The sequence below is a fragment of the Rattus norvegicus genome, assembly GCF_036323735.1.
Source record: "Rattus norvegicus strain BN/NHsdMcwi chromosome Y unlocalized genomic scaffold, GRCr8 chrY_unlocalized_31, whole genome shotgun sequence".
Taxonomy (NCBI): Eukaryota; Metazoa; Chordata; class Mammalia; order Rodentia; family Muridae; genus Rattus; species Rattus norvegicus.
In genome coordinates, this window is record NW_026947391.1 from 32,043 (window position 1) to 46,857 (window position 14,815).

Consider the following 14,815-nt stretch of genomic DNA (forward strand, 5'->3'; position numbering starts at 1 on the left):
CCAAAAATGGAGGAGTGCTCTTTTTTTTCTCTATATCCTTGCCAGAATCTGCTGTCACCTGAGATTTTTTTTTTTTTTAGCCATTCAGACTGGTGTGACGTGGAATGTCAGGGTTGTTTTGATTTGCATTTTCCTTATGATTAAACATGTTGAAAATTACTTTTTTTTTCTCCATATTTATTAACTTGGTTATTTTGTTTTTTAACATTTCAATTGTTACTCCCTTTCCCAGTTTCTGGACCAACATCCCCGTATCCCATACACATCCCCTTCTATATAGGTGCTAGCTCCCCTTCCTCCCTCATTAGTGCCTCCCCAAAACAATCCCATTTAATGGTGAATTCAGTCTTGGCAGGACCAAGGTCTTCCCCTTCCACTCGTGCTCTTCCTAGGATATTCATTGCTACCTATGAAGTTCGAGCCCAGGGTCAGTCCATGTATAGTTTTTGGGTAGTGGCTTAGTCTATGGAAGCTCTGCTTGGTTGACATTGTTGTTCAGATGGGGTCTCGAGCCCCTTCAAGCTCAACTGATTCCTGATTCCTTCAACAAGTGTCCCGTTCTCAGTTCAGTGGTTTGTTGCTGACATTTGCCTGTTTATTTGCTGTATTCTGGCTGTGTCTCTCAAGAGAGATCTACATCTGGATCCTGTCAGCCTTCACTTTTTTGCATCATCTCTTATCTCCTTAGGTTTCTGTATATGTATGGGCCACATGTGTGGGAGACTGTGAATGGGTGTTCCTTCTGTCTCTGTTGTAAACTTTACTTCCCCATCCTCTCCCAAGTATATTATTGTTCCCCATTTAAAGAAGGAGCAAAGCATTCACATTTTGGTCAACCTTCTTAAGTTTCACATGTTCTGTGCATCTAGGGTAATTGGTCTAATACCCACTTATCAATAAGTGCATACCTTGTGTGATTTTCTGTGATTGGGTTACTCACTCAGGATGATATTTTCCACTTCCATCCATTTGCCTATGAAATTCATAAAGTCATTGTTTTTGATAGCTGAGTAATATTACATTGTGTAGATGTACCACATTTTCTGTATCCATTCCTCTGTTGAAGGCATCTGTGTTCTTTCCAGTTCCTGGCTATTATAAATCAGGCTGCTATGAACATAGTGGAGCATGTGTCTTTGTTACATGTTGGGGCATATTTTGGGTATATGCCCAAGAGAGGTATAGCTGGGTCCTCAGGTAGTTCAATGTCCAATTTTCTGAGGAACCTCCAGACTGATTTCCAGAATGGTTGTACCAGTCTGCAATCCCACCAACAATGGAGGCCTGTTCCTCTTTCTCCACATCCTTGCCAGCATCTTTTATCATCTGAGTTTACATCTTAGACATTCTGACTGGTGTGCAGTGGAATCACAGTGTTGTTTTGATTTGCATTTGCCTTAAGACTAAAAATGTTGAACATTTCTTTAGGTGTTTCTCTGCCATTTGATATTCTTCAGCTGTGAATTCTTTGTTTTGCTCTGAACCCCATATTTCAATAGGGTTATTTGTCCCCCTTTAGTCTAACTTCATGATTTAGAGTTTGACAATCATTATCCTAAGGATCCTTTGCTACAATTTTTTACTGAGCATCCAGTGATCTTTCCTCAGGTCACTGCCTCAGAGCATTAGATATTTATACAGATGGCTCCAAAACAGGTGTAGGTGCCTACATGTTTGATTCTCAAGAAACAGTATTGATTCAGTACAGTCCAGGAACACCCCAAATCACAGAATATAAAATGGTATTGGAAGTTTTTAAAATATTTCATGATTCTTTTAATTTAATTTCTAATTCTGCTTATGTAGTTTACGCTCACTTGAAATTTCAGGGCCAATTACTTCGACTAATACTGTATGTCAAATTATTTTCGAATTACAAAAATTGATTTGGGTCAGAAAAAATAAGTTTTTCATACAACATATCCGAGCTCATACTAATTCGCCTGGTCCTGTGGACAATAATAACGACTTGGTGGATGCTAGTACTCGTAGAGAATTTATTTTTCATGCAGCTCCAGTTGATCTTACTAGAGAATTGCATCAAAAGATTCATGTTCCTGCCTTTACAAAAGTTTAACATCTCTAGGGCTACAGTTCGTGATGTGGTGTTAGTTGCCAGAATTGTGTTCAATTTCACCACCCTTGTCATGTGGGGATTCACCCTTGTTGTCTGATCCCCCTAAAACTTTGGCAGATGGATGTCATACACATATTTCAATATGGAAATTTAAAATATGCTCATTTTTCTGTTGATACTTGTTCTGGTATTATACATGCTACTCTGGTGACTGGTGAAAAGGCTAGTAATGCCATTAGTCATTGCTTAGACACATGGGTGGCCTGGGAAAGCCTGATAGTGTTAAGACAGACAACGGGTCTGCATACACAGCAAAGTCCTTTAAGGAATTTTGCCAGACAATGCAGGTTTGTCATACTACAGGATAACCATACACTCCCTAGTGGCAAGGAATTGTGGAAAGAGCACATTGTACCTTAAAAGAGCTTATAAAAAGCAAAAAGGGGGATTTGCCAGTGGCCAAACACCAAAAGAAGAACATTCATTAGCTCTTTTTACTCTAAATTTCTTAATTTTGTCCGTGCATGGCCGCTCTGTCACGGATTGCCATGCTGCTACTACACCTATGAGTAATGCAGAAGAAAAGTGGAAGGAAGTATTAACTGGTGAATGGTGTGGGCCAGATCTTGTGATTTCGAGGTCTAGGGGAGCTGTTTGTCTTTTTCCGCAGAACTAAGAAAATCCAATTTGTACCTGAGCACTTGACTCAAAAATTGCCTTCTGCTCTCCTGAAGATGAGACTACGAACCCTACTATAGCTGGGAATGGTAATCCAGGTTGATTCACTAATCTTGTGGGCTACTGCCAGATCCTGGCCAGTACCCATGCCAGTTCATAGCAATTCAACTGTTTTGCCAAACTTTTCCTCTGCCTCCTGTTTGTGTGATGCTCCCTGTATTTTGCCAAATGGAGAAATGCCCCAATGCTATGCAGCCATTAACTTTTCTCTGTCGCAACCTTATGTTTTATTTAAAGAACTCTTCCCTGCCTTGCATTTGGTTGCGTAGAGCCACATTTCAATATTCAATATAATATAAGCTCTAATGTGAGCAATATACCCATTTGGTATCTGGCCTCCTATTAGTTAATCAAAGGATAGATTTAGTTCAAGGACAAATTGAAGCACCTTACCATATTACGCAGCTGTCCTGCTTTTCTTCCCATAGAGGCTTATGCATTACTCCTTTGCAAGTTAACTTTTCTCACCATTCTCAACAGAGCAAAGAAATCTTGAATTATCTGAAAGGGAACTATTCCATGAAAGCAGAGCAACTATCAAGACAATTGCTGATGTAGATTGCTGACTTAACAGCACTAGGTTGGACCCTATCACAGTTGAAGACTTTACGTCATGGATTGCCAATGCTTTCTCCCTTTATTATGGAGTGGGCTGGTATGTTTGCCTGGGGAGCTATTTTCCTCCTTGGATGCAGAGTATGTCTCTAGCTTATTGGCCATTTAAAAAGATAACATGTCAGACAAAAAGCGGTTGTTTACCAGGCTATGATCGTCTTTGAAAATGGTGCTTCTCCCAACATAGGGCTGGCCTCTTTATAAGATTAAGTGTTCGCCCTAGATCATTTTTGTCATTGTCATGTGGAATCATTGTATCCAGAGATGGGTAAATATCCTCGAGTTCGGTCCAACCTGAGACAGGAGGCCCAGTGGTTGTTTGTGAACCCAATGATGGGTAAGTCTGAGTCATCATCAGGAATGACCTAAGACAGGAGCAATGCAAAGAATGATGTTACACCCAGATCTAGACCATTCATATTATTAAACAAAAAAGGGGGAGAAGTGGGGAGCAGCATGGTAAAACAAAGATGGCGCAGACATCCTGTCCCGTGTGGTAGTAAATGACTTATCGAGGATGCATAGGCTTGTCCACTTGCCAGGGCGGCCTTATGATAATGAGGTAATCCAGAGCCCTGCTGTGGTGAACAACGGTATTTGCATACTGCTCATGCATGGAATTTGCACCTGGCATCAGTTGGATGGGACAGGAATGTGCTAATGAGGGATTCATTCTCTGCCAATCCATGAAGGACAAGTAGCAGAGTAATAGTGGGGTGATCCATGATCCACCAATCCCTGAAGGACAATTAGCATAACCACAGTCTCTTCTCTACATAAGGCAAGCGCTTTTCCCGCTCGAGTTCCCCTTATCAGTAAAGAGGTGATCCCGCAATAAAGGCTGTTAAGAAGAATCCCACTGTGTTGCGTATTCCTTGCCAGCCGAGGTGGAAGTGACACTTCAGAATAAAAGTCGTAGAAAGATCAGGAATTGAAGGCCCATTTCTAAACATAGTGAAAGAAACATACTGTAAACCTCTAGATAACATCAAACTAAATGGGGAGTAACTTGAAGCAGTCTCACTAAAATCAGGGACTAGATAAGGCTGCACCACTTTCTGCCTACTTATTTAAAACAGGACTCCATGTCATAGACAGAGAAACCAGACAACAAAAGGAGGTCAAAAGGATACAATTGGAAGGTTAGATATCAAAATATCACTATTTGCAGATGATATGATTGTATACTTAAGTGACCCCAAAAGTTCCACCAGAGAACTACTTAATCTGATAAATAACTTCAGCAAAGTGTCAGGGCATAAAATTAACTCAAACATACCAGGAGCCTTCCTATCCTAAATGGATAAACAAGCTGAGAATGAAAATAATGAAATCATACACTTCACAATAGTCCCAAATAATGTAAAATATCTTGTTGTGAGATTTACCAAGCAGGTGAATAATCTGTATGACAAGAAATTCATGTCTCTGAAGAGAGAAATTGAAGAAACTCAAAAGATACAATGAGCTTCCAGGCCCATGAATTGACAGAATTGATATAGTAAAGATGACCATTTTGCCAAAAGCAATCTACACAATCAATGCAATCTCCGTCAAAATTACAATTCTTTAATAGAGAAAGAGCAATTTGTAAAATCATTTGGAATAAGAAAAAGCCATGATAGCTAAAACTATCCTCAACAATAAAAGAACTTCTGCGGGAACCACCACCCCTGAACTCCAGCAGTATTACAGAGCAATAGTGATAAAAACTCCATGGTATTTGTAGAGAAACAGACAGATAGAGAGTGAAAAAGAATTGAAGACCCAGAAATGAACCCACAAACCTTTCACTTGATCTTTGGCAATGGAGATAAATCCATCCAAAGGAAGAAATATAACATTTTCCGAAAAAAGGGCTGGTTGAACTGGAAGTCAGCATGAAGATGAGGGCATATTATACCATTTTAAGACCATGTACAAAGCTTAATTACGAGTGAATCAAGGACCTTCACATTATACCAGATACACTCAAACTAATATGTAGGGAGAAGCTAAAGATGGCTCCGACATCCGGTGATCATTAGTGATAAACAACTACAAGGTACATGTCGTGACATTTCTCCAGCAGTTATCAGACTGGAGTAATATTCATGTTAATAAGGTATTTCATACTCCACCAATCCCCAGAGAACAAATTTACAACCACAGCCTATCTTGTATTTAAGTCAGGTGCCTTTGTTCCCCAGGGTCCCCCATATCAAGAATGAGGTTTTCCTGCAAAAAAGGCTGTTGAGAAGAATCCAATGGTGTTGTGTCTTCCTTACTGGACGACTTGGGCACTACAACTTGTACGGGGACCCAAGAAAATTCTCTTTTCTCAAGTGGATTCGGAACTTTTCAGCCTCAGGACTGTGACGTGAGGAAGTTTCTTGATGGGACGATAAAGCTCCTGGATAAGAGATCATAAAGCTCCCAGAAAAGGGACGATAAGTATCCCAGATAGTGTCGATCAAGTTCTGGTGTGTTAGGGACTATAAAATTTCCCTAATGAGAAAATAAGTTTCTCTGGAGTAAGCAGAGACGATGAAAGCCTTGTTTTACAGGCAAAAAGGTGAGTGAAACGTGGCAAAGTTTTTTTTTTCCCCAAATGATCTTCTATGGGTTGTACTAACACTTTTGCCTTTTACACTTTTTGTGTGGTGGTGTTGCTACTGTTTGAATTGCCACCATCCAGGCCATGAATACATGTGCTGGGTAGAGACCACTAATGATGAGCTACAAACTGGTGTGTAAATAAACACTCCAGCTTGCCCTGCTCGTAAATCAATAGTAAATAAGGTCGTAGATCATGGGAAACTCACACTCCACCCCCTCCTGTCAGCTATTCAGGAGCTTGTTGGTCAGCGTAAGCTTAAAATCAAAAGGAAAAGAGACAAGGAACCTTGAGGAAGAAATCACTCTTAAATAAAATTTCCCCAGATAAGGCCTCTGGCTAAGGAGTAAGTGTAGTAAAAGGAAATTTAATTTTATGGACCCTGCTCTAGTAGTGGTGTGTTGGTTGATTCCCAATGTTAATTTTTGAAACATAGTGTTTTATCTGTGCTTGTGTTCCCAGCCCACACAGTAGGGGGGAGCAAAACTAGCTGCGGAGCTGCTACAGTGAACATGGAAACTTCTCAGTCTCACCCAATTTTCCTGGCTCTTCAAGAGCTGTTTGAAAGAAATAGACAGGATAAAAAGAAGCACTATAGAGAGATTTCTTAGTGATTTCGAAGCCATTACTCCTTGGCTAACTCTCTGGGAATCTCATGGTGGACAGCTGAGATAAGCTGGGAAAAGATTTAAATTTTGCTTGGGAGCAAGGAACTATAAAGACAGAGGATGGGCCGGTTTGGCACTTAATGAATACCTGCCTAGAAGATCAGAAATGCTGTTAACAGGCTATAGAAAAGGGACAGGCTGTGTTAGAAATGTTACAGAAAGAACGATCTGAAAAGGCTGAGCGTAAGGCGGGGGAAGACTCTAAGTAAAACAAGAACTAGAAAGGAATTTATCCATAACTCAAAGAACAAGGTCAGAAGAAAAAATTCCACTTGCTCCCAGTTGAACACCTGACCTTCAACATTTGCTCACAGAAAGAGAGTGCTCATTAAGACAACTTCCTTAAGAGAGTCTGCCTTATCTGCTGGCTTTATTCCAAGAGAGGAGTCAGTCTCCAGCATTAAGTTACTTTACCCCTTGATCTCCAGCATTAAGTTACTTTTCCCCTTGATCATCATTAACATGGAGAGTGCCTTTGATCCTGTCCCCTCAGCAGCCAGTTTCTGCCCCTATGGTAAAAATGCCCCAGATTTGGGGACAGGGGGTGCCTAAAGTAGTTTCAGAAAATGTCTACAGCAGAGTATGAGTAACTTTGTCTTTCTAGACAGAACAGGCTTTGCTCTAAGATGATAAGAGGTGAAAGTCTTGGCATAGGCTCTTCACCTTACTCCAATAAGGGGTTGTGACCAAGGTCAAGATTAAAGTTTTCTTTTCCATGGGCCTTTAGCCCTCTGAGACAGTTTGATAAAGGGCCACTGTTGAGGTCCTGAAAGTCCCAGGTGAACTGGTTACAATTCTTTTGTCAGTCTTTTGATGAAAAAATCATGTCAAAACATTAAATGACTTTCAAAAGTTACTAGGAAGAATAAATTGAATTTGACCCTATATTAAAATGCCTAAAGTAAATTTACAACCACTCTATGAGATCCTGAAAGGAAATTCTCAGGTTACATCACCCTGTGCTGTAACCAAGGAAGCAAAATTATCCTTGAGAAAAGTAGAAGAAAGACTGGAAAAAGCAATGCTAAGAAGGTAAAAGGAAAAGGAGGTTCTCTTTTTGTGTATACTGAGAACTTTTCGTCAGCCTACAGGAGTGCTATGGCAAAAAGGACCACTACTGTGGATTTATCCCCATATTTCTCCGAATAAAACCCTTGAATATTTTTCCTCTGCTGTCGAACAGCTTGCTATGTTAGGTGTTAAATCTTGTATTCAGCATTTTGTTATTTTGTCCAAGAAAATTATACCATATACTACCACTCAGGTGGAAACATTGTGTGCCCTGATAGATGACTGGGCCATATTATGATGTAGTTTTGATGGAGAGTTTGAAAATCATTATGCTAAGGATTGTTTGTTACAATTTTTTACTGAACATCCTGTGATCTTTCCTAAATTCGCTGCCTCAGAGCCTTTGTCTGGAGCGTTAGATATTTATAGAGATAGCTCCAAAACAGGTGTAGGTGCCTATATGGTTTATTCTCAAGAACCAGTATTAATTCAATACAGTCCAGGCACCCCCCAAATTGCAGAATGTAAAATTGTATTGGAAGTTTTTAAAAGATTTCATGACTCTTTGAATATAATTTCTGATTCTGCTTAAGTAGTTAATGCTCTGCGCTCACTTGAAATTGCAGGACCAATTATGTCGACTAGTACTGTGGGTCAAATTCTTTTATTATTACAAAAATTGTTTTGGGCCAGAAAAAATAAGTTTTTCATACAACATATCCGAGCTCATACTAAATTGCCTGGTCCCATGGCCAATAATAACATCCTGATGGATGCTAGTACTCGTAGAGAGTTTATTTTTCATGCTGCTCTGGTTGATCTCGCTAGAGAATTTCATCAAAAGTTTCATGTTCCTGTTTTCACTCTTCAACAAAAATTTAAAATCTCTAGAGCTGCAGCTCGTGATGTTGTATAAAGGTGAGAATTGTGTTCAGTTTCACCTCCTTCCTCATGTGTGAATTAACCCTCGTGGTCTGATCCCGCGAAAATTTTGACAGATGGATGTCACATACATATCTCAATTTGGAAATTTAAAATATGCTCATGTTTCTGTTGATACCTGTTCCCGTATTATGCATGCCCCTCTGATGACTGGTGAAAAGGCTCGTAATGCCATTAGTCATTGCTTACAGACATGGGCAGCCTGGGGAAAGCCTGATAGTCTCAATACAGACAACGGTCCTGCCTACACTGTAAACTCCTTTCACACATTTTGCCAGACAGTGCAGGTCAGTCATAGTACTAGATTGCCATACAATCCCCAAGGTCAAAGAATTGTGAAAAGAATAGATCGTACCTTAAAAGAGCTCTTTCAAAAACAAAAAGGGGAAATTGCCAATTTTAGAACAACAAGAGAAAAGTTGTCTTTAGCTCTTTTTACTCTAAATTTCTTAATATTAGATGTGCATGGCCGCTCTGCTGCGGATTGCCATGCTGCTACTAAACCTATGGCTAATGCAGACTTAAAGTGGAAGGATGTTTTAACTGGTGAATGGTGTGGCCCAGACTCGTAATTTTGAGATCTAGGGGCGCTGTTTGTGTTTTTCCACAGAATCAAGACAATCCAATATGGGTGCCTCAATATTTGACTTGCAAACTGCCTCCTGCTATTCGTGAAGATGAGACTACGAACCCTACCATTACTGGTGGAAATGGTAATCCAGGTTGATTCACTCACTCTGTGTGCCATTGCCAGATACTGGCCAGTACTTATCCCAATTCACAGCAATTCTACTGTTTTCCAACTTTTTCTGTACATCCTGTTTGCATGATGTTCCTTGTATAGCGCCAAATGTAGAATTGCCCCAACGGTATACTGCCACTAATAATTCTTTGTTACATACATTATGTTTCACTCTTAAAAATTCCTCCCAGCATTTTATATGGTTGTGAAGGACCACATTGGCCAATTGGTTAGATCCTATGAACAATAGTGCTGTGGGCACTGGAACCATCCTGGCTGCTTTGAGTCAAATTGCCCAAGTAGCTTCTTCAGGCAGTGAAAACACATCAATCAATAATTCTGCTAAGTTGAACATTACAACTTTGATTAGGATACATAATTGTAGTTTTTCATGTATTACTCTTTACAGGTTAACTTTTCTCAGTATTCTAACAGAACAAAGAAATCCCAAATTATCTAAAAGGAAACTGGTCCATGAAAGCAGAGCAATTATCAAGACAATTGCTGATACAGATTCCTGTCCTTAACAATACTAAAATGGAACCCATCACGTTTAGAGATTTCACATCATGGATTACCAATGCTCTCTTTTTTTTAAAGAATGGGCTAGCATTTTTGCCTGGGGAGCCATTGTCCTCTTGGGATGTGGAGTATGTCTATGGCTCTTTTGCGGTTTACAACGAGAACATGACAGACACAAAGTGATTGTTTACCAGGCTATGGTTGCCATTGAAATTGGTGCATCTCCCAATATATGGCAGGCCTCTTTAAAAAATTAAGAGTTTGCCCTAGACTATATTTTGTCACTGTCATGTGAAGTCATTATATCCAGAGACGGACACCATTCCTCAGGTTCAGACCAACCTAAGACAGGGGCTTGGTGTCGATAGGGTTACACAAGGACAAGTAAGGCCGAGTCCTGGAGAAGAACGACCTAAGACAGAAACAATGACATATACTGATGTGACACCAAGATCTAGACAGTCATTTTTAGAAAACAAAAAAGAGGGAGATGTAGGGAGTGTCTAAAGATGGCTCCGACATCTTGTGGTTGTTAGTGATAAACACCTACAATGTGCATGTATTGACATTTCTCCGGCAGTTATCAGACTGGAGTGATATTCACGCTAATAAGGTATTTCATACTCCACCAATCCCCAGAGGACAAATTTACAACCACAGCCTTTCTTGTATTTAGGGGGAGGGCCTTTTTTCCCTCGGGGCCCCCCTCATCAAGAATGAGGTTTTCCTGAAATAAAGGCTGTTGAGAAGAATCCAACGGTGATGTGTCTTCCTTGCTGGTCGAGGTGGGCACTACACTAATAGAAGAAAAGATGGGGAAGAGTCTTCAACACATGGGCACTGGAGAAAGTTTCCTGAAAAAAAAACAAAAACAAAAAAAAACATGACTTATGCTCTAAGATCAAGAATTGACAAATAGGACCTCATAAAATAGCAAAGTTCTGTAAGGCAAAATACATTGTCATTTAGACAAAACTGCAACCAACAGTTTGGGAAAACATTTTTACCAATCCTATATCTGATAGTGGGTAATATCCAAAATATACAAAGATCTTAAGAAGTTAGACTTTAGAAAGCAAAAACAGAATTAAAAATGGGGTACTGTGAGTTACAAAACATTCTCAGATGCAGGTTATCAAATGGCCAAAAAACACATAAATAAATGTTCAACATCCTTAGTAATCAGGGAAATTCAAATCAAAACAAATCTGAGCATCTACCTCACACCAATGAGAATGGCTAAGATATAAATCTCAGGTGACAGAAGATGCTGGTGAGGATGTGGAGAATGAGGAACACTCCTCCATTGTTGGTGAGATTTCAGACTTGTACAACCCTTCGGAAAATCACACTGAAGTTTCCTCAGAATATTGGACATTCCATGAATGAGGACGCAGCTACAACTATCCTGAGCATATACCCAAAATATTGTCCAACATACAACCGAGAAATATATTTGTCTGTATTCATAGCAGCCATATTTAAAATAGTTAGAAGCTGGAAAGAACTCAGATGCCCTTCAACAGAAGAATGGATACAGAAATGTGGTACATCTACAAAATGGAATATTACTCAGCTGTAAAAACAATGACTTCATGAAATTCTAGTCATATAAAAGGAACTAGAAAATATCATCCTGAGTGAGGTTACTCAATCACAGAAAAACACACTTGATATGCATTCATTGATAAACAGATATTAGCCAAAAAGCTTGAAATACCCATCATGCCATACACAGACCACATGAAGCTGAAGAAGGATGACCAAAATGCAGATGCTTCACTCCTTCTTTAAAAGGGGAACCAAAATACCCGTGACAGGGGATAAGGAGGCAAAGTTCATAACAGTGACTGAAGGACCTGCCATTCAGAGCCTGACTCACATGTAGCCCATATATGTACAGACACCAAAACTAGTTAAGATGGATGAAGTTAAGAAGTGCAGGCTGACAATGACTGGATATTGATCCCTCCTGAGAGACACAGCCAGAATATGTCAAATACAGAGGAAAATGGAAACAGCAAACCACTGAACCAAGAACCAGAACCCGGTTGGAGGAATTAGAGAAAGGATTGAAAGAGCTGAAGTGATTTGCAACCCCATAATAATAACATTGCCAACCAACCAGAGATACGAGGACCAAACCACAAGAGAAAGACTATACATAGACAGACCCATGGCTCCAACTGCATATGTAGCAAAGGATGGCCTTGCTGGGAAAAATGTAATGAGAAACTCTTGTTTCTACCAAGGTAGGACCCCCAGTGTTGGGGAAAAAGGGGAAGTGTGGGGAGGCCATGGGTGGGAATGTGAACTCCCTTACAGAAGAGTAGGGGGAAGGGTTAAGGGGCTTATGGACTGAAAACATGGACAGGGAATAACATTTGAAATGTAAACATGAAATCTCCAACCATGAGAGAGAGAGAGAGAGAGAGAGAGAGAGAGAGAGAGAGAGAGAGGGAGGAAGAAGAGGAAGAAGAAGAAGAAGAAGAAGAAGAAGAAGAAGAAGAAGAAGAAGAAGAAGAAGAAGAAGAAGAAGAAGAATTTGAAACAGAAATAGAACTAAAGTTCCATTCTTCTCCATTCCCTCTCTTCGTCAGCTGTTGTTTAGGCAGTAGTTTTAGTGAGATGATATAAGTGTAATTTCTGGTGTTACATTGAGACACCATCTCATAGAAAACTTTAGTCTCTTACAATCTTCATGCTCCCTCTTCGGTAATGTTCCTCAGCCTTGAATCATGTGACATTTTGTAGATAGAGTCATTGAGACTGGGCTTGAAATTACTATCCTGCATTTTTTATGGCTGGGATTTTTACTGTGATGTTTGTTCCAGAGACTGTAATTAATTCTGTATATAAGGACACATGACTTTGATTGTTGTTAGATATGATACTGGCTTAAGTAAGTAAGGGGCTGTACATTCTCCTTCGCACCCACAGCTTCAATAGTCTTATATACATGGCTACATTTCTACTACAAACGATTTTCATTGAACAGGACTTAAGCCAAGTTAGAGAGCTGTTGGCTATCACCAAGCTATTTACGCCATTGCACTGCCCTTATGGTTATACTGCATGTTTATCATTGTGTTTTACAGGCATGATGTGAACAATCATTTGAAACTGACAAGACTGATGATTGTAATAACAGGTTATACTAGAAATTTGACCTGTGCCTGGCATATCTTCCAGTATAAGAATATTGATTTTCTGATAGGTAGGGGGATGTAAAAGTTAAATTTTGTTTAAAAAAAAGAGGAAATTAAAATTTTCCTCCTATAGCATGTTTAATTAACTGAAGCAAAATAAAATCTATTTACTTGATGTTGGGGAAATATCATTTAACAATATAATTCTAACTCTTTTTTTTAATCTATTAGCCATTTCTGAGTTTTTTGCCTTTTTTTGTAGAATGTCACATTTTAAAAACAATTGTCAAAGTTTCCACTCCTTGGTTAGATTCTAAGAATGAGAATTGGCACATCTCCCTGGAGTAGGTCAGGCATTGCTCTTCTTTTGGGTATTTAGGCTTTCTTTGTGGGAGAGTCATGGGGATTGTAGTGTCAGAAGAGGCTCAACTCTTCTTTTGAGAATTTTTTTTTAACTTGAGTATTTCTTATATACATTTCGAGTGTTATTCCCTTTCCCAATTTCTGGGCAAACATTCCCCTCCCCCCTCTCCTTCCTTATGGGTGTTCCCCTCTCAACCATCCCACCATTGCCGCCCTCCCAACAACAGTCTAGTTCACTGGGGGTTCAGTCTTAGCAGGACCCACGGCTTCCCCTTCCACTGGTGCTCTCACTAGGATATTCATTGCTACCTATGAGGTCAGAGTCCAGGGTTAGTCCATGTATAGTCTTTAGGTAGTGGCTTTGTCCCTGGAAGCTCTAGTTGCTTAGCATTGTTGTACATATGGGGTCTCAAGCCCCTTCAAGCTCTTCCAGTTCTTTCTCTGATTCCTTCAACGGGTGTCCTATTCTCAGTTCAGTGGGTTGCTGCTGGCATTCGCCTCTGTATTTGCTGTATTCTGGCTGTGTCTCTCAGGAGCGATCTACATCCGGCTCCTGTCGGTCTGCACTTCTTTGCTTCATCCATCTTGTCTAATTGGGTGGCTGTATATGTGTGGGCCACATGTGGGGCAGGCTCTGAATGGGTATTCCTTCAGTCTCTGTTTTAATCTTTGCCTCTCCCTTCCCTGCCAAGGGTATTCTTTTTCTCATTTAAAGAAGGAGTGAAGCATTCACATTTTGATCATCCTTCTTGAGTTTCCTTTGTTCTAGGGATCTAGGTTATTCAAGCATTTGGGCTAATAGCCACTTATCAATGAGTGCATACCATGTGTGTCTTTCTGTGATTGGGTTAGCTCCCTCAGGATGATATTTTCCAGTTCCAACCATTTTCCTAAGAAATTTCATAAACTCGTTGTTTTTGATAGCTGAGTAGTATTCCATTGTGTAGATGTACCACATTTTCTGTATCCATTCCTCTGTTGAAGGGCATCTGGGTTCTTTCCATTTTCTGGCTATTATAAATAAGGCTGTGATGAACATAGTGGAGCACGTGTCTCTTTTATATGTTGGGGCATCTTTTGGGTATATGCCCAAGAGAGGTATAGATGGATCCTCAGGCAGTTCAATGTCCAATTTTCTGAGGAACCTCCAGACTGATTTCCAGAATGGTTGTACCAGTCTGCAATTCCACCAACAATGGAGGAGTGTTCCTCTTACTCCACATCCTCGCCAGCATCTGCTGTCACCTGAGTTTTGAACTTGGTCATTCTCACTGGTGTGAGGTGAAATCTCAGGGTTGTTTTGATTTGCATTTCCCTTATGACTAAAGATGTTGAACATTTCTTTAGGTGTTTCTCAGCCGTTCGGCATTCCTCAGCTGTGAATTCTTTGTT

The 14,815-nt window shown here is 40.0% G+C and overlaps 1 long non-coding RNA gene across 1 annotated transcript in view; it reads left to right on the forward strand.

Annotated features, from left to right (window-relative positions):
• LOC134484702 (uncharacterized) overlaps nt 1-5,575 on the forward strand; it is a 30,472-nt gene extending 24,897 nt beyond the window's left edge. The window contains exon 4 of the long non-coding RNA XR_010062381.1: nt 2,748-5,575. This is a non-coding gene — a long non-coding RNA (uncharacterized LOC134484702). The remainder of the gene's footprint in view (nt 1-2,747) is intronic.
• The last annotated feature ends 9,240 nt before the right edge of the window (nt 5,576-14,815 follow it).